The following is a 15,536-nucleotide window of genomic DNA, read 5'->3' as shown; positions in this document are numbered from 1 at the left end:
ATTACCTTTGAAATAGAGTAGAGGATTCCCATTTATAGATGGAGGTTCCCTGCCTCGTGGCATGGGCCAGCAATGTGACGGCAGCGTGGTGACTGTATGATCGCAGGTGTGGGCACCAGTACTGGTGAGATATGGGTGGCCAGGAATGTCAAGTTGAAATCCCAATAAGTAAACCAAGTGAGGTGAATTGGAACTAAATAAAAGTTTATAACTTATTAAAAGTGATTTCCTAGAAATTGAAGTGCAACAAACCCTTGTTAAAATTAAATTAAAAACAAGCAAAGTAAAAGATGTTACCAAGTGCAATCTTGAAGGAGAAAAAGAGAAAGAGCCAATGAACACGAGAGATTTTTAAAGTGGTCCAGTCCTTGGGTCCAACACAAAGACCTACGTCCACTCTCCCAAGAAACTTTCTTGAGGCTTCCACTATGTGATCCTCCTTTCTTAACAGGCCAAATCGAAGAACCCTCTTCCAAGCTTGATTTGCCTCTCTTAGCGGGCCAAATCGAAGACCTTCTTTACAATCTTGTTTGAAGAACAATGAACAAATCCTCTTAGGCTCTTTGAAGCACGAAAATCACTTGAGAATAATTTTGCAAGCATTGAGGGAACATAAACTATTTGCCAAACTTAAGAAGTGCGAGTTCTGGTGAAATAGTACATCCTTTTTAGGCCATGTTATATCTAAAGATGGTGTACCGGTTAACCCTAAAAAATATAAGCAATTGTAAATTGGTACAGACCAACAAATGTGTCTGAAGTACACAGTTTCCTTGGATTAGCTGGATACTAGATGTAACAACCCGGATTTTTAAAACCAGGCCGCTACAACTACTTTGATAAAATCACCTAATTTTTATTTTTTTTTGAAAGGAACGACTTAAACGAGCGGAAGCATTAACTAATAATAAAATCCATCCATTTATTTAAAACTAACTCTGCTCCAAATTTAAAACCTAACAACTCCAAATAAAGTTTATTACAGCCCAACATTAAATAACTTAAACTGAGTTTATAAAGAAAAAGTCAAAACGACAGGTGACCCATCCGTCACCCAACCAGCTCTCTTTATTCCCCATTCCCGCTTTATTCATATGTCTTCATTTGCGAAAGCTCCCTCTTCTACTAATCCTGTGGAGGGGAAAGGTAGCAACGTAAGAGCAAGGAAAAAGGCCTAACGACATAAAAGCAACACGATACAACAACTATAACAATTATCAATGAACAGTGTTAGAATCCATTTTAAACTATACAATTTTCTAAATTCCTACATAAATGAGATATATCTACATTGCCATTTTAATTATTCAAAACTAATGAAGAGATATGAGTGGAAGTAAATCAAGCAATATGTACTCTCATCCTCAACAGTCGTATGGCATTTCCCAATTAGATCTTGTTCGGTGGCCTTCCAGCCTGGCCGTCAACTATTGACCATCAAGAAGTCCTCCGTCCCCTAATAGGACGTGCTCCTTTCTAGGGTTCCCTTTGGGTCACCATATGGTTCCACCTGAAATGCATTGCCAGCCAGGTGTCGTACGCTCTCGGCCTGAGTGACTTTAGGCTTTCGCCCAAGGACAGATTTAAGGGTCTGCCTTAGTCCTCCCTACCTCATTTCCAAATCTAGAATGGAATACAGATTCTACTAATTATCTTTATGAACGTGCTGGGTCTACTTTTAATTTAACAACTTTCTCCTAATCTGACATTTAACAAATTACAACAATTTACTTTCTTAAATGAAAGTCTAGGAAAAATATGGTATTGAACCGCGTGTGATGTCTTTACCTTCTAATACAGTGACATATCAAATAATCATAGAATTATACTGAGTTACCGTTATGATGCGAGTCCATATTCACTTGCCTGGATGTTGTGTGGAAACGAGTGAGATAGTGCTGATGAGAATTTCAAGAAAACAACTTGAGAAGTACCTTGAACAATTATGTAGCATTTCTGTCAAAATTCTCCTTCAATTAACATTTCTTTCTTCTAAACCTTTATTTCTTATTGCAGGTTGTATATAAGTGGAAGTGAACGAGGCACAGGTTTGGGTAACTAAGATGGATCGATTCTCTGATGGCCATGGTCAAGGGCTTAAAGGATAGGGTGGTGATTTTACTATGTGGTCTATTTATTTTAAGAACTATAGTACGGGTTACAACATCTGGCGATTATGTTTTACTCACATCCTTTCTTACCTGGACCACCCCGTTGTAGTGTTTGTAAGTAGAAACAATGATACTAAAAAGGGTGGCCTAAGGTAGAAAAAGGGTTAATGTTTATTCTTTAAATCCCATTACCATTTCTATCTTCCACCTCTAACACATCTCTCCTTCCCCTCTATTTGCAGGTCCTATCCAAGAGGGTTCGGACCTTTGAAGGCGTGAATTTCATGGATAAAAATACGGGCACAGAGGAGTGCACTGATTGTGAATCAAATAGGACCGTGGATTAGATGGATGAGGGGCGAGGGTGAAGGCGTCTTGGCTGCTCAACAGATTTGGGTGTGGAATCATAAAGCTTCAATGGTGCACCCAACAAACTTTGCCGAGTAAGATGTGTCGAAAGCCTGGGTTTTCAAAATTGGATTTGGGTTGCCTCGATTTGGTTTTTAAGATGGCTGAAATAAATCCCCCCCCCCCCTCCCAACACACACACACACACACACTTTTTTTTTGTTGTTCATGGGTATGGCTGTGTGGGTTGAAGGTGATATTAAATTGGGGTTTCATGGTTTCAAAGAAAAAGGATTTTAATGAGTTGTTATGAATTGGGTTTAAATCAATTGAAACAAAACAAGGAAGAAGAGAATTACAGTTGGTGGTACCTACTTGAAATTTAAACGTGAGTCTCAATCCCTCTTCTCCTTCTTTGGCTTGCTCCCAATCTCCTCCTCCTCCTCCTCTCTCTCTCTCTCTCTCTCTCTCTCTCTCTCTCTCTCTCTCTCTCTCTCTCTCTCTCTCTCTCTTCTATACGAGGGTTTGGGCGGCAGCCAATTTTTTTTGCAAAACCCACGCCCAAATTTTGGTTTGGACGACAGTAATGGGGTGTTTTTATACACCCCCACACCCAAATCTTTATTCATAAGTAAAGTTGCACAAATCCCCTCTTTGATATAGGAATGAAAGAACTTGTCAACCCTTTCTAATCTCTTTCCTTAAGTTAGGGTTTTTAAATAAGGAAATATAGCTGGACTAATTTATTTGACTGCTGTATTTGTTCTTTAATTACTGAAAATTAAGGCCCATTATATATGGAAGCAACCCAAGTCAGCCCACCTTGGGTAAGCAAGTTCCAAAAGTGAGACCCAACTCAACAATAATAGGGTGCATAGCCGAATATTTCAGCCCAAAATTGGGTGTGGTTTGTCGTAGCTTGCCTAATATAAAAAATAATAATGACAACAAAAGGAATGTTGACTGACTCATTGTACACCCAAATTTGGAGTCAACCCTACTTGCTTTGAAACAAGGATATTATAGATACACTTCATTTTAAATTTAGGCTAAAAAGAAAAAGGAATGTAACAAAATCTCCAATATATTTCTTCCCTAATTATTTGCAAAATGTCATTCAACCTTTTATTCCTTCTTTAGATTAGCTTTCAAAAATTTTACTAACAAGGTGGCGCCTCACAGGGGATGTGATGTGGCATGACACATTAATTTGGAATGTGCCCCCCATCAGCGCAAGATTTGAAGGATCATCAATTTTGGAAAAATAAATCTCCCAACCTATAAACTAAGTCACAAGATTACCCCCACTTGATGACCAAATTGCATTCTCATCCCCTAAACTTCAAGAAATGTTCACAAAAAATGAAATTTTCTTTTTTTGTTTAAAACATATATAAGAGTGGAGTGTCAATATCAATTTCAGATTATGGTGCCATAAATTAGAAGGGATAATTTAGTGGTCGTTACACTAGAGGAAGTTTGTCGAAGGTTTCTCAAGTATAGCTATACCTTTAACCCAGTTGACTCATAAGGGAACGAAGTTTGTTTGGACTGAAAAGCGCGAACAAAGTTTTCAGGAACTGAAAAATAGATTGGTGACTGCTCTAGTTCTCATCTTACCATCAGGGACAGTGGTTTCACCACTTACAGTGATGCGTCGAAGAATGGACTTGGTTGTGTTCTCATGTAGCAAGGAAGAGTTGTAGCTTATGCTTCTAGGCAATTGAGGGCATATGAACAGAATTATCCTACACATGATTTGGAGCTGGCCACAATTGTCTTTGCTCATAAAATTTGAAGACATTATCTCTATGGAGAAAGATGTGAAGTCTTTACTGACCATAAAATCCTGACATATATCTTTACATCGAAGGAGTTAAATATGAGACAAAGGAGATGGTTAGAATTGCTGAAGGACTACGATCTAATCATCAGTTACCATCCATGCAAAGCTAACTTAGTTGTTGATGCATTAAGCAGAAAATCTCAAGGAAATCTATCTGTGTTAATTACGGATAAGAAACCAATTCTTGAGGGTTTGAGGAAGTTAGAGATCGAAGTTATACAACATGAGCCAAGAGCCTTGATGGTTAATTTGAGAGTGCAACCTAATCTAATAGAGATGATTATAGCAGTTCAGGCTTCGGATGAGCAGTTGCAGAGAATCGGAAAGAAGGTCGAGTTGGAAGCGGTCTCACAATTTAAAATTCACGAAGATGGGTCTCTAAGGTTTGAAAGTCGTTTGTGTGTGCCTACTAATGCAGATCTAAAAGAAATGATTTTATAAGAAGCTCATAGTTCTAGTTATTTGATACACCTAGGAGGTACGAAATGTACAAAGTTTTAAAGAAAAACTTTTGGTGGAAAACATGAAGAGAGATATAGGAGAATATGTGGCAAAATGCTTGGTTTTTCAACAAATGAAGATTGGACATCGAAGACCACCAGGAAATTTGGAATCATTGCCTATTCCTCAGTGGAAGTGGAAAGTAATAACTGAATTTTGTTACTGGGTTCCATAAGACACCGAGAAAATTTGATGTTATGTGGGTAATTGTTGACAGATTGACTAAATCAGCACACTTCCTACCTTACAAAATTCGTGATACTATTGATAAGATGGCCAAACTATATATGAAGGAAATTGTTCGATCACATGGAGTTCCAGTTTCCATTGTATAGGATCGGGATACTAGGTTTGTATCTCATTGTGTCATGCCTCCAAGCCACACACACACATACATACATACATACATATTCACAACACGAGGCTTAAGGGTGCGATAGCGCCGTACACTTGCAAAGCAAGCTTCACAAGCATACAAGGCTAGCGAAGCAATAATCAAAACCATCTGCAGTAATCTAAGTAACTGAATTTAAAAGTCTTACATCAATCCATTATTAAAATCTCAAATTCTCTCATCCAACCCATAATCCCATAATAATCCAAGTAACATAATCAAATGACACAGTCTCAATAATCCTAACAATACTCACTGTCTAAAGAATGTAAAGTACTGAAAGATAACGAAAATAAAAAAATCAGAGATCACTTTTGCGCCTCCTCGCCGACTCCACGAGGATCAAACTCTGAAAATATTAATATAACCACAGTCAGCTGAAAAGCTCAGTACATAATAACACACTACAAAAGTGGGATCATGCATGCTACAAAAGAGAGGTTCTAACAGCATAGAAGGATATAAGCCACAAGTGAGATAGTTAACACAAGTTCAATGTTGAGGAGTAAGGTTTATAAAGGCATAGGTCAAAGTGTCACAACTAAACAGTCACAATGTTCAAAGGATCAAAGGCCAATAATGAATAAAGTAGGTAGAAGCTACACAAAGCATTGCTAATCACAAGAGCAATAGCTTAGAAGTAAAGTTTGTAAAAGCTATCTCATAATGCCACAACGAAGGGAGTCACAGGTTCTGAGGATCACAGAAGGGAAACTCATATAGGTATGATACCACCCTGAGATCGTCGGCTTAGTCCAAGAAGTAAGTTATTTTCACCCCGACAGCCCACGGGTCTACAAAGCGAGTTATTGCTTACACCGACCGCCCACGGTGTCAGAACTAGTTCCTAAGTTCACATACCTGTCGACAGGGCCAATGTTTATCCCCCATTGGCGGGATCACAGTTCTTATGTTCATATATAGGCTAATGCCCATGCCCCACTGACAGGGTCTTTTCTGAGTTCACATAACCTAAGCCTCTCAATAGGTGTTCAAAGTTCAAAGTGAGTGTTTCACATTAGTTCCAAAGTGGATTCATATATTAGAGGATGTCTGATAGTTCAAAGATTTATATAGTTAGAAAAACTGAAAGGGGTTTCACAAGTCCAAAATATTACACCTCGTAGGTGCACCAAATAACCAAATTCAATGGAGTTCATTCAATAAAAGGGTTAAAGCAAGCAAGACCCAAACATAGATCTGAGATTTTATTCAAAAGTTCATATATTCAAAGGAGTTAGGCAACTGTGATCAAAAGTCATGATATCGAATGGTAAATTGCAACACTAAAGTAGTATGAAATTACGTACCTCGAATGACGAATATATATCCCTTCAACAATTTCTAGGGAACAATACCTATCCCAAACAATGGCATACATATCAATAAATAGGCCTAGGATGGTGGCCAAAGTAGTGATTAAAACCTCCCAAAATTAAAAAAAAATACTTCAAAATTTTCACTGGGTTTGGAAGTCCGACACTATTCATCGGAGTCCCAACACTATTCATTCGGACATCTCTGAGACTTCCAAAGGAAAAACACACTCTCAGGTTCTCAGTTCAAGTTCGTTCAGACGCCCAACACTATTCATCGGAAGTCCGACACTATTCATAGGACGCCCGACACTATTCATCCGACTGGTTTTTGTGAAAATTCCAGATTCGTCTCGATTTTTCTAAAACTTCAACGGACCATAACTTTTCCATTTTAGCTCCGAATCGCGCGTAGTTGGATCCGTTGGACTCGTATCGATGAAAGGAATCCAACTAATCTAATTTCACGCTCCGAATTTTTATAAATAATTATTGTATAATAATCTAATCTTTTAGTTTAAGATTCCTAAAACTAAAATTCTATGACATAACGGCCAGATCTTGGGTTCATTGGGGATCGAAGGGATATACCAAACCCAAGGAATCCAAGATCAGTCAAATGGTTCTTATTCTAAGTTATATCGATCACAAATCATACATTTAAATACTTTAATCCTTGTTTTAGTGTTCTTAACATGTTAAATCATATGTACAACATAGATCTTACCTCGATTTGCGTTCTCTCCTTCTAAATCACACTCTTCCTCTCTTTCTCCACGTAGATCTTCTCTTAGGGATGTAAAAACGATTTAGGATTTCTTAATCTCTTTTAAAGTTGTATTTGTAGGCTTTTCTAAAGAAGCCCTAATTCTAATCCAACTCTAATGACAAAATTACCCTTGATTTACAAGAGGAACGAATTTTAAAGGGAGCGTTAAATTCGGGTATTTTCACATTAGCATAGAGTGCACAAAGCTTTCGGCACGAGGTTGAGTTTTAGTACAGCTTTTAATCCGCAGACTTATGGACAATCATAAAGAACTATACAAATTCTAGAAGATATGTTGAGGGCTTGTGCTATCGATTCCAAAGGATCGTGGGATGAACAATTACCTTTCGTCGAATTTGCATACCATAAAAAGTTATCAGGCGAGTATCAAAATGGACCTATATGAGGCTTTGTACGGGAGGAAATGAATATCTCCAATATGTTGGGCTGATATGGGAGAAAGAAAATTTGAAGGACCAGATTTTATTCAACAAATCGAAGAAAATGTTAGAATGATCAAGGAATATCTTAAGGCAGAGCAAAGCCGTCAAAACAGCTATGCGGATACAAGATGATGAGAACTAGAATTTGAAGTGGGCGACTGTGTGTTTCTTAAGGTTTCTCCTTTAAAGGGAGTCATGAGATTTGGAATTCATGACAAGTTAAGCCCCAATTATGTAGGTCCTTAAGATTCTGGAAAGGATTGGACCAGTTGTGTACTGACTAGCATTCCCACCTTCGCTAGTAGGCGTGCACAATGTTTTTCATGTATCTATGTTGAGAAAATATATTTTCGATCCAGGCCACATGATTGAACCAACCCCACTACAACTACGAGAAAATTGACTTATGAAGAACATCCAGTTCGTATTATAGACAGAAAGGATCAAGTTTTGCGGCGATATACAATTTCTTATGTCAAGGTTCTATCGAGTAACTACAAAACCGAAAGAGAAGCCACTTGGGAGTTGGAGGAGGATATGAGAAAGAAGTTCCCACATTTTTTCTCAGGTTCGTTACTTAACCCATTAAATTTTGAGGACGAAATATTTTTTAGTGGGGGGAGAATGAAACGTCCCAAAAAAAAATTTGTTCTTTTAAAATGTAATATACGTCCAAGTGGTGGGGGGGGGGGGGGCTTTTTGTCCCAAGTTGAAATTAGACAAGTGTCCCTTTATTAGGAAACTTGGTACAAGTAAAAACTTCCTAGTCTAATAAGACGAGGATACATGAAATTTAGGAATTGTGGGACTCTTAAGGAAATCCATAAACTTACGTTAAACACAAAATGTGCAAAACTCTACCCTAAAGAAGAAAACGTTGGAACGTGGAGTTTGGAAGAGAGAAAAATTGTTCTTCCCCAAAAGGTATTGTAGACACCCCATTTTGACCGAACCCCAAAATTCCCAAAATCGAATAAAAATCCTGAAGTCGAATAAAATCCTGAACTGAATCCCGGAATTCCTAAAGGAGGTGGGCCCTAAGTGCAGAGAAGACTCAAAATGGTACCCACCCACTGCAGTACAAAATCCCTAGGAGTGCATTTATCAAAGCGTGCGTGTGTTAAATCACTTTCCCATGTTAAGCAGGAGGGGAGTGAATTAGCCAGCTTGGGGTTGCTTGGAGAAGAGAGAGGGAATAATATACCATTCCTTTTAAGAGAAGAAAAGCCAAATAGGGTATAGTGGCAAGAAGGTAAAATTGCCTTCTCCTTGGGGTATTTAGTAAAATGAACATTTTCTTCCATTGCAAGCAACAGGCATGGGCCATTGGATCAAGGAGGTGAAGTGTAGGGCTTAGATCAATTAGAATATTCTAAGTTTTAGGGTTTCTAAGGGGGCATTAAGGCTAAAGAAGAGAGATGGATGGCTGAGATGAGAAGGGATGAAATGGATGGCTGAGATTAGAGGAGGATGATAACCCTAGCTATAAAAATGATAAATCTCGTGTGAATTAGGGAGGGAGGATTTTTCTAAAAAAAAAAAAAAAAGAGGATAGCAGAGGGAGGAGAGAATACACGGAGAGGGAGGGAAGAAGACAGCTTGGTCTCGACTTCCATCTCCACCTCCAACCCTTCCATCGCATCTTCTCCACCCATTCCACGGCCACCATTGACCACCACCATCATCTCTGTCACCTCCACCACCACCGTCATCCACCACCGCCACCCTCAGCTCCACCATCACCACCACAAAAAAAAACAAGAAGAAGAAGAAAACAGAGAGAGGAAAAAGCAGAGAGAGAGGGGAGGAGAGAAACCGAGAGAGCAAGGAAGGAAAGAGGGAGGGTTTGCCGCCACCATCGCCATCTTCCCACCTCCGTCCATCTTCTCCGGCCATCAACACCACCACCACCGGTTCCTACCACCCAACTCTTCCACCACCAAACCCTTTTCCCTCAGCCACCGCACTCCAACCTCCTTCTCCACCGCGCCACCACCAGCCACCACCCTCAACCTCCAACCCGAAACCCAAAACCCATTTCCACCCTAACACCACCCTTCGAAAATCCCCTTCCATCCTCCACCTTCACCACCCTCAACCCCCAAAACCGAAACCCCTTTGTCTGTACCTCCAAAAACCGAAACCCAAATCTACCTTCCCCATTCCATCATCTCTGCAGATCCGAAACCCACACCCCCACTCACCATCACAATCGGCCATCTCCACTACCACATATAACCCATTTCTCTTACCCAAACCCAAGCTATCCATCCTTCTCCGGCAAGCCCGCCGGAATCCGGCAAAACCACCATTGAATCCGGCAAACCCACCATTGAACCACCATCAACGGCCACCTTTATCATCTCCTTTATTCATCAACCCATTTCATTTCCCCCATTTCACAAACCCCATCCACCTGTTTCATCTACAATCCCCAAACACCAACAGCCACCATTTTCTAATCCAAAACCCACATCAAACCCTCTTCATTTCCTTCCATTACCTCAACCATCGTTACCCCATCTACCTCCATTGACAAATCCCCATCTCCATCTCCATCTCACCAGACCCTTCACTATTTCTATCCATAACCACCCCTGTACAACTCATTCCCATTGAACCACCATAGCAGCCGTGACCTCTCTTCGGTTCTCATGACCCCAATTTCTCTCTGATTTTTGTCGTAGGGTCTGGTAAAAGAAGAAAGGGTAAAAGCCTTTAGGATTCAGGAGAAGAAAGAGAAAGGGTCTGTGTGGTTTGCAAAGAAGAGAAAAATTGATCAACGGGTTTTGATCTTGAGAAAGAAGAAAAATAATGAAGAGGAGATAGCATCGGCAAAGCATTCCTTCTGAACCCATTTTCAATTTTATCTTGGGCATCATCTCAGGTAATTTTCTAGCTCCCTTTGGATTGTTTTAAAATTCTTGGACTATTATGTTATGATAATTGTACCCAATCAACTTGCCATGCTTTATTATTGTGGGATTACAATGGCCTTTGATTGTTTCTTGTGCTCTTTCTTGTGTTAGGAGACAAGATAAGTCTGGTACAATTATCACAACACAGTAGTGCTAGTATTAGCACTTCCTTTTGTCTTGATATCAACATTACCAATCTTTGATAATTGCACATGATCATCTTGTCTTTTCTGTCTTGATCAATTCTTAGCATTTCGTTTATTTTGGAAATTGTAATAATTTTTAATGGTTATCATGATAAAAGACAGGATGAGCTAATGTAGTTGTTCTAATTCAAGTCCCATCATGTTTAATGAGAGTCATAGTACCATATTTAATGGTAGCACAAGCTCAAGCTGCTCTTTCATTTTCCCTAGTAGGTCTGTGATGATCTTCAACATTGAAAATACTTGGGCAAAAATGGTGTAGGGGTCGAATTAGAGATGTGAAGGTGCCGTTAAATTGTCTAGCTTCCCCATAAGCTATGTTCCCTAACATTGCTATCTCTTGGAAAGTAGAAAGCTCATCTCTCTTTTGTCGCTATGACTCAAGCATATTTTCCTTTTACAGTCCAATTTTGGGTCTTAATCTTGATCTTTGTATCCTTACCCCTTTACCCTCCCTGTCCTCCTCCTTATACTAGGATTTCTCATAGGGGTTTAGGGATTTCTCTTTCTTTAGGACCTTTGTTTCTTATAGGGTTCAGGGGTTCTACCTTGTCTTCTTTCGGAATTACTCTCCTCACGTTCCTCGGGATCCTTTTCGAGCTTCAGGATTCCCTCGATTACCGGAACACACCCTTGTCGGGTTTAGGCGACGACGGACGGCAACCTCCTGAGCCAAAACCCCCTTCCAATCAAAAGGGATAAAAACTCATAAAAATCAAATAACAAAATTTCAAAAAAAAATATAAACAAAAAAACTCTCAAAGCGTATTTCGAAAAGCTGTTTCGAACTACGTTGGCTTGATCCCTTTCCACAGGGTACGTAGGCAGCTTGGGATCTTCATCCCAAGTTCAGTCAAACTTTTTAATAAAATCCTTTAAACCCTTCAAAAAAATCATTTCAGCATCTGAAAATATCTTTCGAGCTTTTCTCAAAAATACAAAAACCAAAATGGGCAAGGATGGTGATTGCCAGGTCACTCAGAGCCTTCCTTTCACTTCATTTCCGATTTTGATAGTGGTTTGCCGGTTTTATCGATTTTCCGACATTTTATCGGGTTTTGGGACGGGCGACGACGTAGCGTGGCCCCTTTACAGGGATTGTCCTCGCTGAGCCCAACGATAGGCTATGATGATCGTGAGACTTATCCGATCTTTAGCAGATCAGGATCGCTGAGCTTGATTCATTAGAATCGCTCCCTGAGCCTATCGTACGCTCCCTTTTCTTTTCCCTGACATTCTCGGTCCTGATGTACTGTTGATTTTCCTATTCATTTCTTTCCCTGTATCTTTTAGCTCATTGTGTGTTTATCTTTGACTTCTTATGTGCTATTGTTAGCTTGCTTACTTTTCTAGCAGGAGATTGATTATTATTTTCTCAGCATTATCTCTTACATAGGCTTGCATGCTAGTGTGTTTATTCTATTGCTTTGGTAGTTTACTGTTGTGCTTATTTGTCCTCTCACCTGCTTAGTTGTAACATTTATTCATCTTATCTTGATTATCTGCTTAGCTGTAGCTATGCGTGTGGATGTTATTGTTTTCCTAGATGTGATGTGTTAGGATTAGATGCGGTGAGTTAGGATTTGGATGTTTATTTTCTTTTGCCCATCCCCGGGTCATGCATGCTTAGATAGACATTTTCTCGGGGATACTCGTTCCCATTTCACATGATTTTAGCCCAAAACTCTTCAAAATTAATTAAAAATGGCATAAGAGACCATGTGCTTGCACTTGGGCGAATTGGGGGCGCTTAACACCTTCCCCATTCGTCATCAGGCACGGACTTTTGTATCTCTGGTTATCCGTTGCAAACAGAGTATTTCATGGGATCCAGGGCCTACTTCCCTGGATGGCGACTCTTCTTTGTTATAGGTACATCTTGGTTCCGGGCTAGTCCTTGAATCGAGAGGTATCTCATTTATATCGCCACCCATGCTGTGAGTGGCACCATTTCGAGAGTTCCTTGGTAGAGCTCTCCTTCACATTGTGGAGATCTTAGAGGACCGGCGTGGGATCTCGTGTCCCTCGCCCATTCGTCCTCGGGATTGGGGTCCACAGGTATGTGAATTAAATTAATTTTCTTATTTTAATCTTAACAATCTACTTCAAATCTGTAGTTATGATTAAATAAATAGAGCAAGACAATATTTATTCTTAGATCGTCATTAAATTGAGAGAAATCATGGATATTTGAAAGACCTAATGTTAGTTTATATTAATCTCATGTTTGGTGTAAGATAATAGAAAATAGGATTTTAACTTGATGAAATTAACATGTGTTAAAAGATAGAAAAATCTGATTTTTGAGGAACGTTACGCCCTAAAACCGATATCTTCCAATCTGAATTAGGTTTTTATTTATTTTGTGAGCTTTTAGATCGTCGAGTCTTCTTTCAAATGGCTTTGATTTCATAATTTTTGAATTTTAGATGATTATTTTATGAACATTCTCGTACAATGCATCTAATTTGTATGAAAGCTGGGTCCGAGCCCTGATATGTCTTTAAAACAAAGGTCTTATTATCTGATGTAGGTTTTGTTGTGCTTTATGAAATTATAGATTTTCAAGTCTTCTTTCAAATGGCATAGTTTTTATATGAATATTTTTCTGCCGAGTGTCTAGTATGTCCGAAAACATGTTTGAAAATCCAGTAGCACCTTTTTGTCGGGACTAAACCCAAAAATTATGTTCTAAAAGTTTACAAACCTTCTAAATTAGATATTAGTTGTATTATAGGTGATTTAGAATATTGAACTTGGAGGTTTGCAAAGGAATTGGTTGTTCGAACGGTTGGTACGTAACTTGTGACTCTGTGTAGGAGTTTCCTACATGAAATTAGATTTTCAAGCCATGTTTATGAACTGAATTTATATCTTTGGAACTGATATATTTTGTTATTCATTGCAAGTTTTTAGCATGATAAAATTCACAAAAATTGGATCAAGTACGTCGTGGTATGCATATGTTTTATTTTCAAAAAATATGTAAGTTGATTTACAATTTCATTGTAAAAATAATCTCTAGATATTTGATCTGCGTTGTTTGATCGTTATTACTCTATAGAACGTTTATGATTGGCTACGAGTGGGTGGGTTGGTACCTTGTGCACGGTGACTGATGATTAGGTTCGAGTGGGCCGGTTGGTGCTTTGTGCACGATGACTAGCGTAACTATGAATTGGTATCTCGGCCTTAACCAGTTGGAGGATGATAACTGGTGCGTAGTTACATAAAGATAGGTGTTTTGCCTACATAGTGAGTACTTGATAGTGGTAGAGTTCCCGATTTGTCACCTCTGCCAGGTAGGAGCTGTAAAACTTGGTTGTGACTACATGGGGCAGATCGACAACCATGCCATTATGGGATGTGAAGCTGGCAAATTGTGATAGCTCGTCACTTTGGGAGGTGATTGAGGCCATAGCTATGTCTAGCGTTGAATTGTGGACTAGTTGGATTATTTGTATCTTGAAACCTATTTGTATTATTCCAAACTATTACTTATGTTATTTTCACTTTCTACCTCATGATACAAGCCTGTTTTTAATAAATTGTGCATTTGTTTTATCAAATGCTTTCGTTCGTATATTATTTTGTGTACTTGATCCAACCTATGATGATTCCTTGATATATATTAAGCGTAAAAGCTAATTCCACGTTGTCTATCATTTTTCAGATAATGAAGAGTAGCTAGTAGCTCGTTGGGAACATGAGTGAGGAAAGGATTCAATGGGCTAGAGGATTTCAGTTGCAGGACTTTGATTAGTAGTTAGTACGAGTTTACCTTGAACAAGCATACATGTATTTCAGTTGGTTGTTTAGATTTTATTTTATTTTAGTTTGGATGTGAGCCATGTTTTCCTTAGGATTTGAAGATCAAACTTTATGAATATTTGGTTTAATTACTTCTATTTCCGCTAGTAGCTATGTTTATCTTTGTTTACGTGTTGTTGATGATTTGGCTTTGCACTTTCATTGTGGATGTTTGGAATGGATTGTGCGGCACTGTCACGGGTACCCGGTTGGGGCGTGACAATGAGAGATCAAAATATATTTTGCTCACAATTTAGGGTTTTTGGAAGAAATTGGGGTCAAGATACCATGCGGACCTCCATTTCTAGCTACATTGCCGGGAATCCAACATTCTATGATAGATATTTTTTTTTTGAAGGATCTTCAAGATTGGAAATGGAGTATTGTATAGATCTGGAATTACTTACTAATATGGACGAAATTGGGGAAATTAAGACTAGATCCACAAAACTACCTGTATTTACAATCACTTCTGCTATTTTCTTCTCTGACGACTGCGAAATTAAAATCTGAGTACTAATATTCTTTGAGGACTGCTATTTTCTGCTATTTTGAGGTTCTCCTTGAAATCCGAGTACTGATTTTCCTCTTTTCTCTTCCTGGATCATGATGAAATCCACAAATAGTGGCGGTAAACTCGAGATGCTTTAGAGAATATGGATCTGATATTTTCTTCTCTGAGGACTGCAAAATTAAAAAATTTCGCACGCCTAGCGTCTGATACCAAATCGGCGCAAAGCACAATCTGGTGCAATTGGCGGAAGCAACAATCGAATCAATTTTCAAAGGCTAATTTTTAGATCTTACTATTTATTTATTTATTTTTTAATTTTTAGGAGATAGGAAGCTTGTCCTCAAGCGAGGGGACGCCAGA

At 38.9% G+C, this 15,536-nt stretch overlaps 1 long non-coding RNA gene across 1 annotated transcript; it reads right to left on the bottom strand.

Moving 5' to 3' along the window:
* Positions 1-902: 902 nt before the first annotated feature.
* On the bottom strand, positions 903-3,128 carry LOC143886351 (uncharacterized). The gene is made up of 2 exons (XR_013253748.1): positions 2,835-3,128; positions 903-1,131 (listed from the first exon to the last, which is right to left on the bottom strand). It is a non-coding gene; the product is annotated as an uncharacterized LOC143886351 (long non-coding RNA).
* Positions 3,129-15,536: the final 12,408 nt, after the last annotated feature.

This window comes from Tasmannia lanceolata, unplaced genomic scaffold (assembly GCF_043159265.1).
Source record: "Tasmannia lanceolata isolate RefF3 unplaced genomic scaffold, GAP_Taslan_0.1 ptg000011l, whole genome shotgun sequence".
Taxonomy (NCBI): domain Eukaryota; kingdom Viridiplantae; phylum Streptophyta; class Magnoliopsida; order Canellales; family Winteraceae; genus Tasmannia; species Tasmannia lanceolata.
This window is presented reverse-complemented; position numbering and strand designations above follow the sequence as displayed.